Genomic DNA, 16,823 nt, shown 5'->3' with positions numbered 1-16,823 from the left:
CCTTAGCTACGTTGCTCCTTGTGTTGAAATTAACACACTTCAGCCCATTCGTACTATGGTGTTCATTTCTCTGTATTCCCTTTCTGATTGACTCGTTTACATCTTCCTTCCTTCCGTCCTCATCCCGAGCCCCCACAATGTGCTGCCCTGCTACTGTGGTTCTCATGCCCTTGCCATTCTAGGTTAAACCCTTCCCTTGTAGCAGGAGCGATCCTCCCTGTGAGGATATCAGTTCCCCTCTAGTTCAGGTCACCCCCTGCTTCAGAAGAGGTTCCAATGATCCAAGATCCTGAAACTCTCCCCCTCTACCAGCTCTTCAGCCATGCATTCATCTCTGCTATCTTTCAATTCCTTATCTCACAAGCACATGGGACTGGTGGTAACGCAGTTATTACTACCCTCAAGGTCCTGCTTTTCAGTCGTTCCCTACTTCCTGTGCTTACTGCTCAGGATCTCATCCCTCTTTCTACCCGTGTCATTGGTAGCAATGTGCACCATGACCTCTGGTCTCCCATTCTCCCAATTCAGATGCAAATGCTCAGAGATGTCCTTGACCCAGGCACCAGGGATACAAGACCCCATCCTGGAGTCTTGGACACAGCCACAGTAACACCTGTCTATGCCCCCAACTAGCAGCTCTCCTCCTATTTTCGCTCCCTTGGATTTTGCCCGACCTTGTTCTACAGCAGAGTCAGTTATAGAGACATAGAGTCCTACAGCACAGAGAGAGGCCCTAGGAGCCAGACTGATCCCTGGCAACCATAATGTCCATCCATGGCAACCCCATTTCCCTGCCCATGCCCCATATCCTTCTAATCCTTTCCTACCCATGTATCTGTCCAAATGCCTCTTAAATGTTGTTAATGTACCTGCCTCAGCCACCTCCACTGACAGCTCATTCCGTATGAGAATCAGCATCTGTGTAAGAAAGTTGCTGCTAACGTTCCCTTTTATTCTTTCCCCTCTAACCTTAAGCTGATGCGCTCTAGTCTTCAATTCTTCAACCCTGGGAAAAAGACTGAATGCATTCACCCTATCCATGCTTCTCATGATCATATACATTTCTATAAGATCTCCCTTATGTCTCCTATGCTCTGAAGAAAAATGTCCCAGCTTGTCCAACCTCTCCCGATAACTCAGACCATTGAGTTGTGGTGTTATAGACCTGGCTACCGCTGTGCTACTCCCCTGAGAAGCTATTCCCAACAATACACCAGCTCTCTCTTCTTAAACATCCGCATCCAACCCCATCTTTATCCCCTGTATGATCCTCAGTGTGTCCTGCTGTTGCTCCAACCCGACCACGCGGACACCCACCTACCTGATGGAACCTGGATATTTGGACTGGACAAGATCAGGGGTGTATTTAAACACAATGAATGGAATTCTGAAATTACATTTGGAGTGAATGTAATGTAGAGCAGCGTGAAATGGAGGTGGATGACCTACGTGACTCGCTGTAAGGACACAGACAGTAGAATCTGAGGTGATCATGAATATATGGAGGTAGAATGTGGGAGACAAGCTGGGACTGTGTTGGGTAGTCATGGTCAGAGGGAACAAATGCTGGATGGAGGGTTTCAGCAGCTGATGGACTGACACTGAGGTGAACCATCGGAAACTGAGCAAGTGACCACCATCTAATAGGACAGAGAAACTGATCCATCAGCCTGAAACTGACTGACCACGTGGCTGTCAGTGACTCCAACACAAGTGAATGGAAACATTGTTACAGAAACAGGCTCTGAGCATTCAACACAACCAGGAAATGGAAAGTGAATAATTAGCTGAAAACAAGGCCACTGCTCTGTTAGAGTCAAAATCATTCAATGTTCAGTCACTGAATATTCTAACCTGCAGAAAGGAATCTCCCAGAATCACAGCAGAAGGAGAAAACAAGCTTGGCAGAGACAGAATGAAGCCACCGCCTGCATCACAACAGCTCAGAATAAAGAGGCTGAATTCTCCACCAACTGACAAGCAATACAGATACTGTCAGAGTTACAGATCGAGTTCAGAATTATTCTGGAAACAGACTTACCAGATACACTGGTCGGTGGGGTGTGCCAAAAATCCATGAAATAGCCTTGTGATGTGCCATTTTTTCATTGAGAAATGATTCTTTGTTTTCGCGAAGAAGAGTGGATGTGTAGTTCACTGATCACTAGATTTACAGACAAAGGAAACCTGATCAAGGATTCACAGGTCAATTACACTGTTAGTGACAGTCCATCGCACACAACAACAGCCTGTTACACAGAGAACAGAACAGATTCTAGTTTAACAGAGACACTCTCACAATGAACATCTGTTGCTTTAATAAAAATGTTACCTGTTTGAAGAAAAGGAACATATCACCAATACAGCGAGACTTTTAAATTGCCCAATGTAACTGCGGAGATTTTAACCAATTCAGTGATCACATTTTCTATGTACTTTGAAGCTATTTTGAGCAGTGTATGTATCGTGGGTCGGTGTGGACTTGCTGGACCAAGGGCCTGATTCCACACTGGAGGGATTCTATTCAATACAATTGTCAACCTGTCCCACAGCAGGATGGGTAAGGCCCGAGGGGACTCATTACCGGACAGGGGTTGTGTCCCTCAGCAGGATGGGTACGGTCCAAGGGGACTCTGTACCGGACAGGGGTTGTGTCCCTCAGCAGGATGGGTAAGGCCCAAGGGGACTCTGTACCGGACAGGGGTTGTGTCCCACAGCAGGATGGGTATGGTCCAAGGGGACTCTGTACCGGACAGGGGTTGTGTCCCTCAGCAGGATGGGTAAGGCCCAAGGGGACTCTGTACCGGACAGGGGTTGTGTCCCACAGCAGGATGGGTAAGGCCCAAGGGGACTCTGTACCGGACAGGGGTTGTGTCCCTCAGCAGGATGGGCAAGGCCCGAGCGGACTCTGTACCGGACAGGGGTTGTGTCCCACAGCAGGATGGGTAAGGCCCAAGGGGACTCTGTACCGGACAGGGGTTGTGTCCCACAGCAGGATGGGTAAGGCCCAAGCGGACTCTGTACCGGGAAATGGTCATGTCCCACAGCAGGATGGGTAAGGCCTTGGACAAGTCTGGAACCGGGATGGGTAATGTCCGAGGGAAATCTGTACCGGGGAGGCATTGTATCCCACGTTAGGGTGGGTGAGGCCGGACGGGAATCTGTACAGGGGAGCGTGTCCCCCACAGCAGGATGGGTAAGGCCCGAGGGGAGTCTGTACTGGGGACGGGTTGTGTTCCACAGCAGGATGGGTAAGGCCCCAGGGGAGATTGCAACAGGGAGGGGTTGTGTCCCACAGCAGAATGGGTAAGACCTGAGGGGAGTCCAACCCGTAGAGGGGTTGTGTCTCACAGCAGGGTGGGTAAGGCTTGAGGGGAGTCTGTACCGGGGAGCGGCTGTGTCCCGCAGCAGGATGGGTAAGACCCAAGGGAGGTCTGTACTGGGGAGGGGTTGTGTTCCATGGCAGGATGGGTAAGGCCCGAGGGGAGTCTGTACCGGGGAGGGGTTGTGTCCCTCAGCAGGATGGGTAAGACCCGAGGGGGGTCTGTACTGGGGAGGGGTTGTGTTCCATGGCAGGATGGGTAAGGCCCGAGGTGATTCTGTACCAGGGAGGGGTTGTGTCCCTCAGCAGGATGGGTAAGGCCCGAGGGAAGTCTGTATCGGGGAGGGGTTGTGTCCCACAGAAGGATGGGTAAGGGTCTGTGTCCCACAGCAGGATTGGTAAGGCCTGAGGTGAGTTGTACCGTGGAGGGGTTGTATCCCAAGCAGGATGGGTAAGGCCCGAGGGCAGATTGCACCAGGGAGGGGTTGTACCCCACAGCAGGATGGTTAAGGCCAGTCAAGAGACTGTACCGGGGAGGGGTTGTGCCTCACAGCAGGAAGGGTGAGGCCCGAGGGTACTCTATACCAGGGACGGTATGCGACCCAAAGCAGGACAGGTAAGGCTCAAGGGTAGACTGTACCGGGGAGGGGTTGTATCCCCCAGCCAGACGGTTAAGGCCCGAGAGGAGTCTGTGCCGGGGAGGGGTTCGGTCCCACAGCAGGATGGGTAAGGCTCGAGGGGAATCTGTACTGAGGAGGGGTTGTGTCCCACAGCAGGGTGGGTAATGTCCGAGGGGAGTCTATGTGGGGAGGGGTTGTGTCCCACAGCAGAATGGGTAAGGCCTGAGGAGTGACTGAGAGCAAAGATTTACTTAGAGAGCTGAGGGGCAACATTTTCCACAGAGGACGGTTCATATACGGAATGGACTGCCAGTGGCGCATGGGAGAAACAAGAACAATTACAACATGGAAAAGACATTTGGGCAGGAACATGGAGGGGAGAAGGTTTGAAGGGCCATGGGCCAAACGCAGGGAAATGCAACTCATTCAGTTCAGGAAACCTGGTCAGCATTGATGACTTCGGCCAGAGAGTCATGCAGCACAGAAACAGACCCTAAGTCTTGGGTTATTGGGGGAGTGGACTATCGTGACAAGGCATGTTGTCGAGCCTGAAGTAAGTTAGAGTGATATGTATGGTCGTCTGGACTGGAGCAGGTTTCAAATGTGTGAAGTGATTGGTAAGAGGGGAGGAAAGTACAGAGATAGGAACTGTTTTTGGCATTAGAATGATTGAAGACACTGATCCACAAGACAAGCCATAGATACAGTGTGGGAGAGGGAATACAGAATGGAACATTCCCAGAGAGCATTCCCACCCACTCGTGGAAGGCCTGCTTTCCCCTCTTTTGTACTGATGCTCACTAAGACAGCACAGGCTTGGATTGATAACTGTGACACTCCCTATGTTATCTTAGTACAAGAAAACTTGCAGTAAAGGCAGTGACTGAATCTGGGGTGTGTCTGTACTGTGCTCCCCCTCCAGCACTATAGCTATATCATGTCCTGTTAGCTGATGTTTGGAGCCCTCTCATTGCTCTCTGCTCTGTGCACTGTGAGTGATCTTACCTCACTGCAGGATTTATTGAAGGCTCCAGATCTCCCTGCCCTGTGTCTCTCTGGCTGACAAATCATCTTCAATGAGGGATGGATGAGACACCCAGCAGCTGGGAAGTCTATTAGTCAGGACCTTCCTGAGTACCTACAGACAGATTAGCAGAATGGGAAATTAGACTGTTGCAGTGAGGGCTACTCATGTCAAATGGCACTGAGTCCCACAGAAATCTGGAACATCCCAGTCTCCATCGTCTATCTGGAGTGGAGAATTCTGTTTGCTCAGGATCTGGAGGAGCTACAAGAGCGAGGGACATTGACAGAGGCAGCAATTAGACCCACACAGTGAGGGATACCACATGGAGAGATACTAAGTGATATCACCAGAGTGCAAGATCAAACAATTGTGCAGGAAGAAAGGGTTTTGATTCATGTTGCACTGGGATGGGCAACCTGTGAGCAGGCGAAGTGATGGTCGAGTGGCATTAAGTGAGACAATTTATCCAGAAACTCAGCAAATGTTCACTGGACACAGGTACAAATCCCACCATTGCAAATGAGAAAATGAGAATTAAATGCTTCAAAAAAGATGTAATTAAAAACCTGTGCATATTAAACAATTGCTGATGTTAAGAAAAATCCACCGGGTGCATTCATGTCTTTAGTGAAATGATCTAAGGTGGGTCTTTCCTCCGATTGTCCTGGACCCGATAGCCCCGCCCTCCTGCGCATTGACCTTCTCAAGATGGCGGCTCTGAGGCCCGCGCTCCCTCTTCCCTCAAATAAATGGCGGCCGTGACCCTGGGCCGCTTTCCCGACAGAGACCATCATCTCCTTATCCGGGTCTGGAGGGTCTTTTTCGGATTTTTTTTCACCTATATCCGCGTCTTTTGAATTCTCTCCGCTCCTTTCTCCCAGCAAGTCTCCCAGACGCCGCTCTCTGAAGCCGATCGTAGCCACACCCGGAGAAAGCTGCTCCATGACTCGCCGTGTCTTGGTTAATGTGACACTGTGCATGCTCTTCATAGAAACCAAACTGCGCGTGCGTTGGAGGTTGTCAGGGAGTTTATAGAGAATATTCATATCTACACAGAATCACGGGGGAAATATCCGACATTAACAAGTGCTCTGTCGAGTTACAGTCATTGAGATGGTTAATATGCAAATAGATTGTTTGGTCCAATTTAACCATACCAGCCAGGTATGTAAATTACCAATCGTTCTGGGAGTTTGAAAATAAGTTTGTTACTCAAGTTGTATAAATCGATTGGAAATATGTTCATTGTCAGATTTACATCTGAACTATTTCTTTAAAATCTCACATTGGTTTATGAGAGGTGTTTAATGCTCCGCTATGCCGTGGCAATGATCAATCCTGCAAAGCAGTTTGCTTTCTGACCAATCCTGAAGCGTTCACTCCACAGAATGCATTGGCCCGCTCCTCACTCACTCTGGTTGGAGGACCGGCCGCTGCTCGGTCCTTCAGTTCCGCCCCTTCCTTCCAAAAGCAGAGGTGATTCAGGTGCGACTCAGCAGTTAAGCAACAGAAACATTAACGGACAAGGGAAGTTGGAGTCGATGCCTTGTGATGCAGGGAAAATATCCCGAATCTTGGACCGAGAGACCGGCGTTCAATTCACAGGTACTGCAGGTGTGTGTAAAAACAACTTTGAACAGGTTCATGAGGGAAAATAAGGGAAGTCAGGAACCGAGTAAAAACAATAGAAAACCCATACAATGTGGTGGTGCTCTCAATAGTCAGATGATTTTAGTCTTTACCAAGTGTTTCACGGTCCCAGTACAGTCTGTTCTACTCCTCCTTGTGCACATATACCACGATTGTGGGGTAAAGTGTTGTGGTGGGATATAAAGGTGCTTTTCTAGAACTCACTCGGTTTTGGAGTTGAAAATGGGTGAGAAAGAGTAGGGTTTTGTATGGAGTTACCTGTTCCCCTCCTGCTGCAGCATCTCATTATTGCCCTGACTCTACCTCGTACATGTTTGGTAGAGATCACTGTCATTTCATAAGTCCACAATACAAGATCCGTCACGCTGTTTCGGACAGCAGAAATCTCTTTTAGCACTATAGTCGTGACATGCATGAACCTGTTGCAGTGCTTCAAACTCCATGACAGACTCGGTCTGGAACCTCCTCTATCCTTAAGACTTTATGCACTGCTTGCACTTTTCCATTTCCCCTTTGCACGTTCCCTTTCCAACCCACCCCACCTGTATCATTCCACAGCTGGAGCTGTCAAGGGCAGAAGTCTGTGGAATAGCCTCCCTAACCTTCTCTATCTTCCTTTTAAGATGTATTTTAAAATCATTCTCTTTAATCAATGTTTTGATCATCCATGAAGCATCTTAGGAGATTTGCCATTGTGAAAGTTCCATACAATGCAAGTTGTTGTTGGTATTGCCATACATTAGGAGAAACAGGAATGATGCAGTCAAAATTCTAACAAGAAAGTCACTGATAGGTGCAATGTATAGGCCACCAAATAATTACATCACATTGGCATGGGCAATAAACAAACAAATAAATAACTAATGCCTGTACAAATGGTACAGCTATTATCGTCGATGGTTTTAATCTACATGTAGATTGGTCAAACCAGCTCAGTCAAGGTAGCCTTGAGGAGTTCACTAAGTGTATTCATGATAGTTTTCTTGAACAGTATGAAATGGAACTGACAAGGGAGCAAGCTATCCAAGATCTGGCCCTGTGCAATGAGGCAGGAATAATTAATGACTTCAGAGTTAGCGATCCCCTGGGAAGAAGCGATCACTGTATGGTTGAATTAGAATACATATGGAGAGTGTGAAGATAAAATCTATTAACTGGGTCCTGTGCTTGAACACTGGGAACTACAATAGAATGAGAGAGAATCTGGATAAAGTAGACTGTAAACAAAAATTTTATGGTGGGAAGTTGATGAGCAGTGGAAGATTTTCAAAGACATTTTACAAAGTGCTCAGCAAAGATGTATTCCAGTGAAAAGGAAGGACTGTATGAAAAGGTATACTCGGCAATGGGTATCGAAGGAAAGTGATCAAATTAGACCCTAAGAACATAAGACATAGGAGTGGAAGTAAGGCCATTTGGCCCAGCGAGTCCACTCCGCCATTTAATCATGGCTGATGGGCATTTCAACTCCACTCACCCGCATTCTCCCTGTAGCCCTTAATTCCTTGTGACATCAAGAATATATCAATCTCTGCCTTGAAGACATTTAGTGTCCCAGCCTCCACTGCACTCCGTGGCAATGAATTCCACAGGCCCACAACTCTCTGGCTGAAGAAATGTCTCCGCATTACTGTTCTGAATTTACCCCCTCTAATTCTAAGGCTGTGCCCACCGGTCCTAATCTCCTCACCTAACGGAAACAATTTCCTAGCATCCACCCCTTCCAAAACATGTATTATCTTGTAAGTTTCTATTAGATCTCCCCTTAACCTTCTAAACTCCAATGAATACAATCCCAGGATCCTCAGCCGTTCCTCATATGCTAGACCTGTCATTCCAGTGATCATCCATGTGAATCTCCGCTGGACACGCTCCAGTGCCAGTATGTCCTTCCTGAGGTATAGGGACCAAAACTGGACACAGTACGCCAAATGAGGCCTAACCAGAGCTTTATAAAGTCTCAGTAGCACATCGCTGCTTTTATATTCCAACCCTCTTGAGATAAATGACAACATTGCATTCGCTTTCTTAATCATGGACTCAACCTGCATGTTTACCTTTAGAGAATCCTCGACTAGCACTCCCAGATCCCTTTGTACTTTGGCTTTATGAATTTTCTCACCGTTTACAAGGTAGTCCATGCTTGTATTCTTTTTTCCAACGTGCAAGACCTCGCATTTGTTCACGTTGAATTTCATCAACCATTTCCTGGACCACTCTCCCAAACTGTCTAGATCATTCTGCAGCCTCTCCACTTCCTCAGTACTACCTGCCTGTCCACCTAACTTCGTATCATTGGCAAACTTCGCTAGAATGCCCCCAGTCCCTTCATCTGGATAATTAATATATAACATGACCACGCAGGTAACCATGCCTGGGATCCAATCAACGACAGTAACTTCAGTGCATTTGCCGAATGGGCAGACTGTTCAAGTGCAAGGAGTTATCCAAGCAGCTCAGTCTTCAGTCATACAGTCCCCTCCAGTTCAGACTGTTCAGATCTCTACTATATCTGAATGTGAGGACTCCAAGGAATCTGTGGATAGCATGACTGACTCTCAGAAACGTAGAGAAATTCTATTGAGACGGCCTTCATTCAGGAAAATCCTGAATGAACTTTCTTCTGATCCCCTGGTGTGCCAAGAAATTGATGAGGAAAAATCAGAAGAAGAGTCTGTCTCAACTGTTACTACAATGACGATGCAGACACCCATCTATCAGACTATCAGCAGACAATTCATTGCTATCACACAGCGGGGGAGCAATTCAGCTGGCCAACAATGGTTCAGATGGAGTGCAAGGACTCCAGACACTAACAATGACCAACGCAGCTACAGCCAAGGTTGGAGCAGCCATTGTACAGTATGCAATGAGCCCCGATGGACAGCAAATCTTTGTTGAAAATGTGTTGCTGGAAAAGCGCAGCAGGTCAGGTAGCATCCAAGGAACAGGAGAATCGACGTTTCGGGCATAAGCCCTTCTTCAGGAATCAGGCAGCATCCAAGGAACAGGAGAATCGACGTTTTGGGCATAAGCCCTTCTGTGCCAGGCAGCCAAGTGCTTGTACGAGGTGCTGCTGAAGATGTCCAAACCTATAAGATCCGTACAACTCCTAACTCCACTGCTGGCCAGGGAATGGTTATGGCATCTTCACCAGTCCTGCAAAGCCAGTCCCAGAATGCTGAAGAAACCACTCAGAAATGTGAAATCTGCCTCATGAAAAACAGGGAAGCGGCTCGAGAGTGCCGTCGCAAGAAGAAAGAGTATGTGAAATGCTTGGAGAATCGGGTTGCTATTCTGGAAAATCAAATTGAAAGAGAAGGTGTACAAAGTGGCCAAAAACAGCGTGAAACTAGAACTGGGAAAACGTTAAAGGTCAACTGAAAGCCACAAAAGAGCTATAAAGAAAAGTAATATAGAACATGAGAAAAATAAACTAACACAGACTATAAAGACAGAGAGCAAAAGTGTATATAAATATATATAATGAGAAAAGAATGGCTAAAGTAAATGTTGGTCCTTTGGAAAATGAGAAGAAGCATTTAGTTATGGGATATCACAGTGGAGGATACTAATATCTTTCCAGTAACTAGCAAAGAGACAAAGGTAGGTGAGGATTTGGAAACTATCATTATTACGGAACAGCTAGTTTTAGACTGTTTGGAGGTAATTGAGCTAACCATAGAAAAGTCTTCTGACCCTGATGGAATTCCTCCCAGGGTACTAAAAGAGATGCCAGGAAAAACAGCAAATGCACTGGCAGTAATTTTCTAAAATTCACTGGACTCTGTGGCAGTCCCAGCAGATTGGAAAACAGCAAAAGTGACACCACTGTTTTTAAAAGAAGGTGGACAAAAAGTGGGGAATTATATACCAGTTAGTTTATTCTCTGTAGTGGGAAAGATGTTTGGGTCTATTATCAAGGAAGAAATAACAGGGAATCTCGATAGAAATTGTCCATTGTACAGATGCAGTATGGGTTCATGAAGGGCAGGTCATGCTTGACCAATCTTTTGGAATTCTATGAAGACATTTCAAACAAGGTGGACAATGGCGACCCAGTGGATGTGGTGTACCTGGATTTCCAAAAGACCATCAACAAGGTGCTGTGCAAGAGGCTGTTGCACAATATAAGGGTGCATGGCGTTAGCGGTAGAGTATTAGCATGGATAGAAGATTGGTAAACTAATAGGAAGCAAACTGTTGGGGACAAATGAGTATTATTCTTGCTGACAATCATTGACAAGTCGTGTGCCTCAGGGATCAGTGTTGGGACTGCAATTATTTACAACTGATACAGATGATTTGGAGTTGGAACTACATGTAGGGTGTCAAAGTTTGCATGTGACACCAAGATGATTAGCAGGACAAAGTGAGCGGAGGACTGTGAAACTTTGCAGAGCAACAAAGATACATTTGAGTGAGTGGGTAATGGTCTGTCAAATTAAATAGAATGTTTGTAAGTATAAAGTTTATACTCTTTGGTTGTAGTAACATTTAAAAATAAAATCACTTGAATGTTAAAAAGTTGCATCATTTGCTCTGCAGAGTGACCTGAGCATCCTTCTGCATGAAGGTTGGTCACCGGGTACAACAATCAGTTCAGAAAGCAAATGGAATTTTGTCCTTCGTTGCTGAAAGGAATGTGTTTAAAGGCAGAGGTTATGTTCCAGCTGTATTTGAGTGCTGGTGAGACCACCCCTGGAGTACTGCATGTAGTTTTTGTCGTCTTACTTGAGAAAGGATGTACTGGCACGAGAGAGGGTGCAGAGGAGGTTAATTAGGTTGATCCCAGAGTTGAGGGGTCTGGCTTAAGAGAGACTGAGTAGATTGGGATTATATTCATTGGAATTCAGAAGAATGGAAAGATATAAAATAATGAATGGAATGGATAAAATAGAAATAGAGAGATGTTTCCACTGGCAGGTGAAGCAAGGACAAGAGAGCATCATCGCAAGATTAGAGGCAGCAAATTTAAGACTGAATTGAGCAGGAACTTCTTGACCTCGATGGAATTCATTGCCCAGGGAAGTAGTTGATGCTAGTTCAGTAAATGTTTTTAAAGCTAGGTTAGATTTTTAAAAACGTAATTAATTAATGGACACGGTGAGAACATGGGTAAATGGTTCAGTGTCCACGAAATGATCAGCCATGATCTTATTGAATGGCAGAGCAGGCTCGAAGGGCAGGAAGGCCTTCTCCTGTTCCTAGTTCTTCTGTTATACATCCCTCCCTCATTCGTGACTTGGAGGTGTTGGTGTTGGATTGGGATGGACAAAAGTAAAATTCACAGAACACCAGATTATTGGTCAACAGGATTATTTGGAAGCTTCTTCATCAGGTGGTTTTGAGATGCTGTTGTGTCATTTTTAACTCTTGTAACTCATGACCAGCAACAAAAGCCACGACGCAATCCGTATGCTCCAGCCAACAATGGGCCGCGGGTGATTGCTGTCAGAGGCGGACCAATGGAAAGGCAGAGACAGCGCTGGAGGACCTGGCGGGGCAGTTGGTCCTCCGATCAATCAGGATGAATGAGGGGCGGGAGTAGACTATACCACGTGATCATCCTCGCAATCGGTTCGGGATGTGTGGACGGAGAGCCGTTGGTAAAGATAGAAATAAACAGCAGCAAGCGGGAGGGAAATGGTGTTGGTATGGGTTGAGAGGGTTCACAGACATTTGGTGCACATCGGAAAATACAAATTTGAAACTTAGTCCCGTTTTTGCAGTAAACGGGACAATGCCTCATCTCGCGATTGACTCGAGTAAGCGCCACCATCTTTATTCGGGGCAACGATTAACTGGACTTGTGCAGCCGCCAGCTTTGTAGGGGGCAAAGTTCAGGGGGACGCATGTGCAGCCTTCTCTGGTAGAGAGACAAAGGAAAGGATTTACACAGAGCATATTCACACACAGAGAAATGGATCTTTTTCTGGATTTGTTTTGTCATTCGTTTAAATGATTTGGATGTGAACAGAGGCGGTATAGTTAGTAAGTTTGCAGGTGACACCAAAATTGGAGGTATTGTGGACAGTGATAACGGGTATTTCAGAGTACAATGGGATATTGATCGGATGGAACAATGGGCTAGGAGTGCCAGATAGGGTTTAATTTAGATAAATGTGAGGTGCTGCATTTTAGAAAAGCAAATCAGAGCAGGACTCACACATTGAATTGTAAGGTCATGGAGAGTCTTGCTGAACAAAGAGACCTTGGAATGCAGGTTCATAGTTCCTTGAAAGTAGCGTCGCAGGTCGATAGGATAGCGAAAAAGGCATTTCGTATGCTTCCCATTATTGGTCAGAGCATTGAGTAAAGGAGCTGGACAGGACATTGGTTAGGTCACTTTTGGAATATTGTGTGCGGTTCTGGTCTCCCTCCTTTCAGAAGGAGGCACTGAAACTTGAAAGGTTTGAGAATTGATTTTCAAGGATGTTGCCAGCGTTGGAGGATTTGAGTTGCAGGGAGAGGCATGATAGGCTGGGGCCATTTTCGCTGCAGTGTTATAGGCTGAGGTGTGATGTTTTAGAAGCTTACAAAAATCGTGAGGGACAGGGATACCGTAACTAGACAAGGGTTGGTGGAGCATAAAACTAGAGGATAGAGGTTTAGGGTGGGGGGTGGGGGGGAATTTAAAAGGAGCCTAAAGGGCAACTAAAATTGTAACATTTCAAAGGCATTTGAATAGGAAGTGTTCAGAGGGATGTTGGCCAAGTGCTGGCAAATGCGAATACGTTAGGTTAGAATACTTGGTTGGCACAGATGGGTTGGACTGAAGAGTCTGTTTCTGTGCTAGACATCTCTGACTGTGGGATCATAAAAGTGAACATTGCTCTGATTCATCTCTGGGCTCTTTGATGTCCACTTGTTTGTTAGCTTCCTCAGTCTCTCGTGTGTATTTTTGTTCTGTGTAGTATTTTACTATTACGTTCACAGACCTCTTTGTAAATGAATTGTCCACTGCTGCCCGGCTCCTGACCATATGCCCCATTATCAGGTTATTTTTTCCACAATATCTTTGACAGTCAAGAATTCTTTTTTTCCAATAGTGAGTGGATTTTCCTTCCATTTCTGACAGTCAAATTCTGCACCATTTTCATTCCCTATAATTCATATTGCACTCCCTGAAACATCATGTGTATTTCTCCTTCCACAGATACCAGTGATCAAGGCCAAAGCTCTCTTGCCTGTTGAGAAGGTGATGTTTGACTTATTTGTACTGCTGCAGATTGTATGGTGAAGGTGCTCCTACGACGTGGTTGGGTAGGAGATATTACAGATTATTCACTCAGAGATAGTGAAGAGTAGAAGATATCTGTACAAATCAACACATTTTTAATTTCACAAAAATATTGAGAACTTTTGACATAAGACCACAGATGGAGAATATTATATCCGGTGACCAAAACCATTACCAAATAAGCAATTTTTCAGGAATGACTTCAAGGAAGAAAGCAGATCTTAGATGGTAGGAATTCCAGACCATTTTGCCTTGGAATCTATAGAAACAGTCACACAGCTGAACCCAAAAATAAACACATCATTGAGAGTCTGAACTAAAATGAGTTGTTGAGATGTGAAAGGGTGTGTGGTGCAGGAAGATAGGAATGATTACAGCCAGGAATTAAGTCAAGGGTGTGAAAGTAAATTGCTGTTGCTTATAAATGGGAGCATTTTGATGGATCAGCAAGTACAAGTGAATACTTGGGCGGTAGAGTTCTCAATATTTTGAAGATTATAGGGAGGGTGATTGTGGGATGCTGGTCAGGAGTGGGTTTAGATAATGAAAGAGAGTTTCAGTAAATGGGCTGAGACTGTGGTGAGGTCAGGTGATATCAATGAAGTCGAAATAGTGGTCTTGGAGTGGGACTGTGCTGTTGCCCTCAGCTGTGGTATTCAGCTGTTTGTCAGTTTGTGAATCAAGTCTGTTACAAGCTCAGAAGCTGATTGGCCCTGGCAGAACCCAAACTGGGTGTCACTGAGCAGGTTATTGTGAGCATGTGCTTGACAGCACTATCGATGACAACTTCCAACACTTCACTGCTGAGGGAGTGTGGACTGATGGAGGGAAATTGGCTGGGTTGAATGTGTCCTGCGTTTTTGTGTTGAACAACACTACTGACATTTGGAAATGTTTCCCAGATGCCAGTGCTGGAGCACAACTTGTCTTGGTGGGCAGCAAGTTCTGGAGGAGAAAGTGAGGACTGCAGGTGCTGGAGATCAGAGCTGAAAATGTGTTGCTGGAAAAGAGCAGCAGGTCAGGCAGCATTCAGGAACTCATTCCTGAAGAAGGGCTCATGCCCAAAACATCGATTCTCCTCCTCCTTGGATGCTGCCTGACCTGCTGTGCTTTTCCAGCAACACATTTACAGCAAGTTCTGGAGCACAGCCATCAGTATTATTGCCACAATGCGGCAGGGCCCATAGCCTTTACACTACTTGTCAATTTCTTGATCTGATTTGAAATGAGTTTTCAACCAATTCAATTCACATCTGTGAAGTCAGGGACCAATAGAGAAGGCTCATCCACTTGGCACTGCTGGCTGAAGATTGCTGCAAATGCTGTTGTCTTATCTGTTGCATGAATGTGTGAGGCTCCTCCATTAGTAAGGGTAGGGATATTGTGATGCTTCCTGCAGTGAGTTGTTTAATTGTCCATCACCATTCCTGACTAGGTGTGGCAGAACTCAGATCTGATCCATTGGTTGTTTGATCACATAGTTCTATTTGGTGTTGCTTGCACTGTAGCTTCACCAGGTTGGCACCACATTTTTAGGTATTCCTGGTATTGCTCCTGGCATGCCCTGCGGAACTCTCCATTGAACCAGGGTTGATTCCCCTGACTTGATGTTAATGGTTGAGTGGGGGATATACCAGGCCATGAGATTTCAGATTGGGCTGGAGTACAGTTCTGCTGCTGCTGTTGGACCACAGTGAGACAGAAGTTGCAGGGTCAAGAGGGCTGATTGTGTGGTTGTATTTTCCAGTGCACGAGAAAATACAATGTGGTCCATCCAGTTTCATTTCTTTGTTGAGTCTGTGCAGTGACTAATACAATGAGTGATTTGGTGGGCCACTGTCAGGAATGCAACTTTAAAAAAAAAAGGATTTGTAATTTACACATGAAAGAAGTGAAACTATCATGGTATTCGAACAAATGAAAGACTGAACAGACAATCAAGGTATTTTTCAATGGATAATTTCAGTTACATCACACTGTAAATGTTTGCTACAAATTCCGTGCCTTAGAATTGTGCCCTCCACAATCACCTGATGAAGGAGCGGTGCTCTGAAAGCTAGTGTGCTTCCAAATAAACCTGATGGACTATAACCTGGTGTTGTGTGATTATTAATTGAGAATATTACAGCACTACTAACAGGGCTGCATGTAAACAAGCTCAGCCCAGTTAATCAATACATTCGGAAGGATTTCCTCCAAGTTTGATTACACAATATTAGGCAAAACCGTCAACTTCAACCTGCAATGTTGCTCTTAACAAAAACTTCAGGCTGACACAAAGCTCCCCAACCCACTGCAATGTGGTAACCGGGCCCGGCCCAGGAATTGGAACTGGGACATTTGTGGACTGTGATCTCAAAGGAAGGGAGCAAACACAATTCTGACAGGTTAGTCCTCAAAGATGAGTAGCAAGTTTGAGACAAGGCAGGTGGTATGCCTTCTTACACTTAGTAAAGTTGCATTTCTTATTTACAGTCGTGTTTTGCAAAGTATAAAAAACCAGTTTGTTTTCCGTGGTTAGGGAGTTTTATCCTCGTTGGTCACAGTTGCAGCCCCTCGCTCCCCAAGTCAAATCACAGGATCTATAACAAAAAAATAAACTATACGTGCTGGAGATCTCAACCACAGAAACAAAGTGCTGGAGAAACTCAGCAGTTCTGAGGGTATCTGTGAAGTGAAAAAAAATGTTACATTTGAAGTTCACTGACTCTTCATCTGAACGGACAAAAGGTCATGAGACTTGGAGCTTACAATGTTTTATTCCCCTCAGAGATGCTGCTGGACCTGATGTTCTCCAGCACTGTGCTTTCTATAGTGAACTTTATTTACAAAACAGATTGGAAAAATACTAATCTCCAAAAGTGAAAGGTTCATTGCAAACATGAGCATAGTTTCTACACTTGAGTTACACAAGCACGTCTCGGTTTAAAAACAAGATTTAACTCACAATAATATTCCATC

At 45.6% G+C, this 16,823-nt stretch overlaps 1 pseudogene; it reads left to right on the top strand.

Annotated features, from left to right (window-relative positions):
* Positions 1 to 8,971: 8,971 nt before the first annotated feature.
* On the top strand, positions 8,972 to 15,938 carry LOC140486836 (cyclic AMP-responsive element-binding protein 1 pseudogene; annotated as a pseudogene).
* Positions 15,939 to 16,823: the final 885 nt, after the last annotated feature.

Source organism: Chiloscyllium punctatum, chromosome 16, assembly GCF_047496795.1.
Source record: "Chiloscyllium punctatum isolate Juve2018m chromosome 16, sChiPun1.3, whole genome shotgun sequence".
In the NCBI taxonomy this organism is placed as follows: domain Eukaryota; kingdom Metazoa; phylum Chordata; class Chondrichthyes; order Orectolobiformes; family Hemiscylliidae; genus Chiloscyllium; species Chiloscyllium punctatum.
Note: the sequence above shows the minus strand (reverse complement) of the source record. Positions and strands in the feature narration are given on the sequence as shown.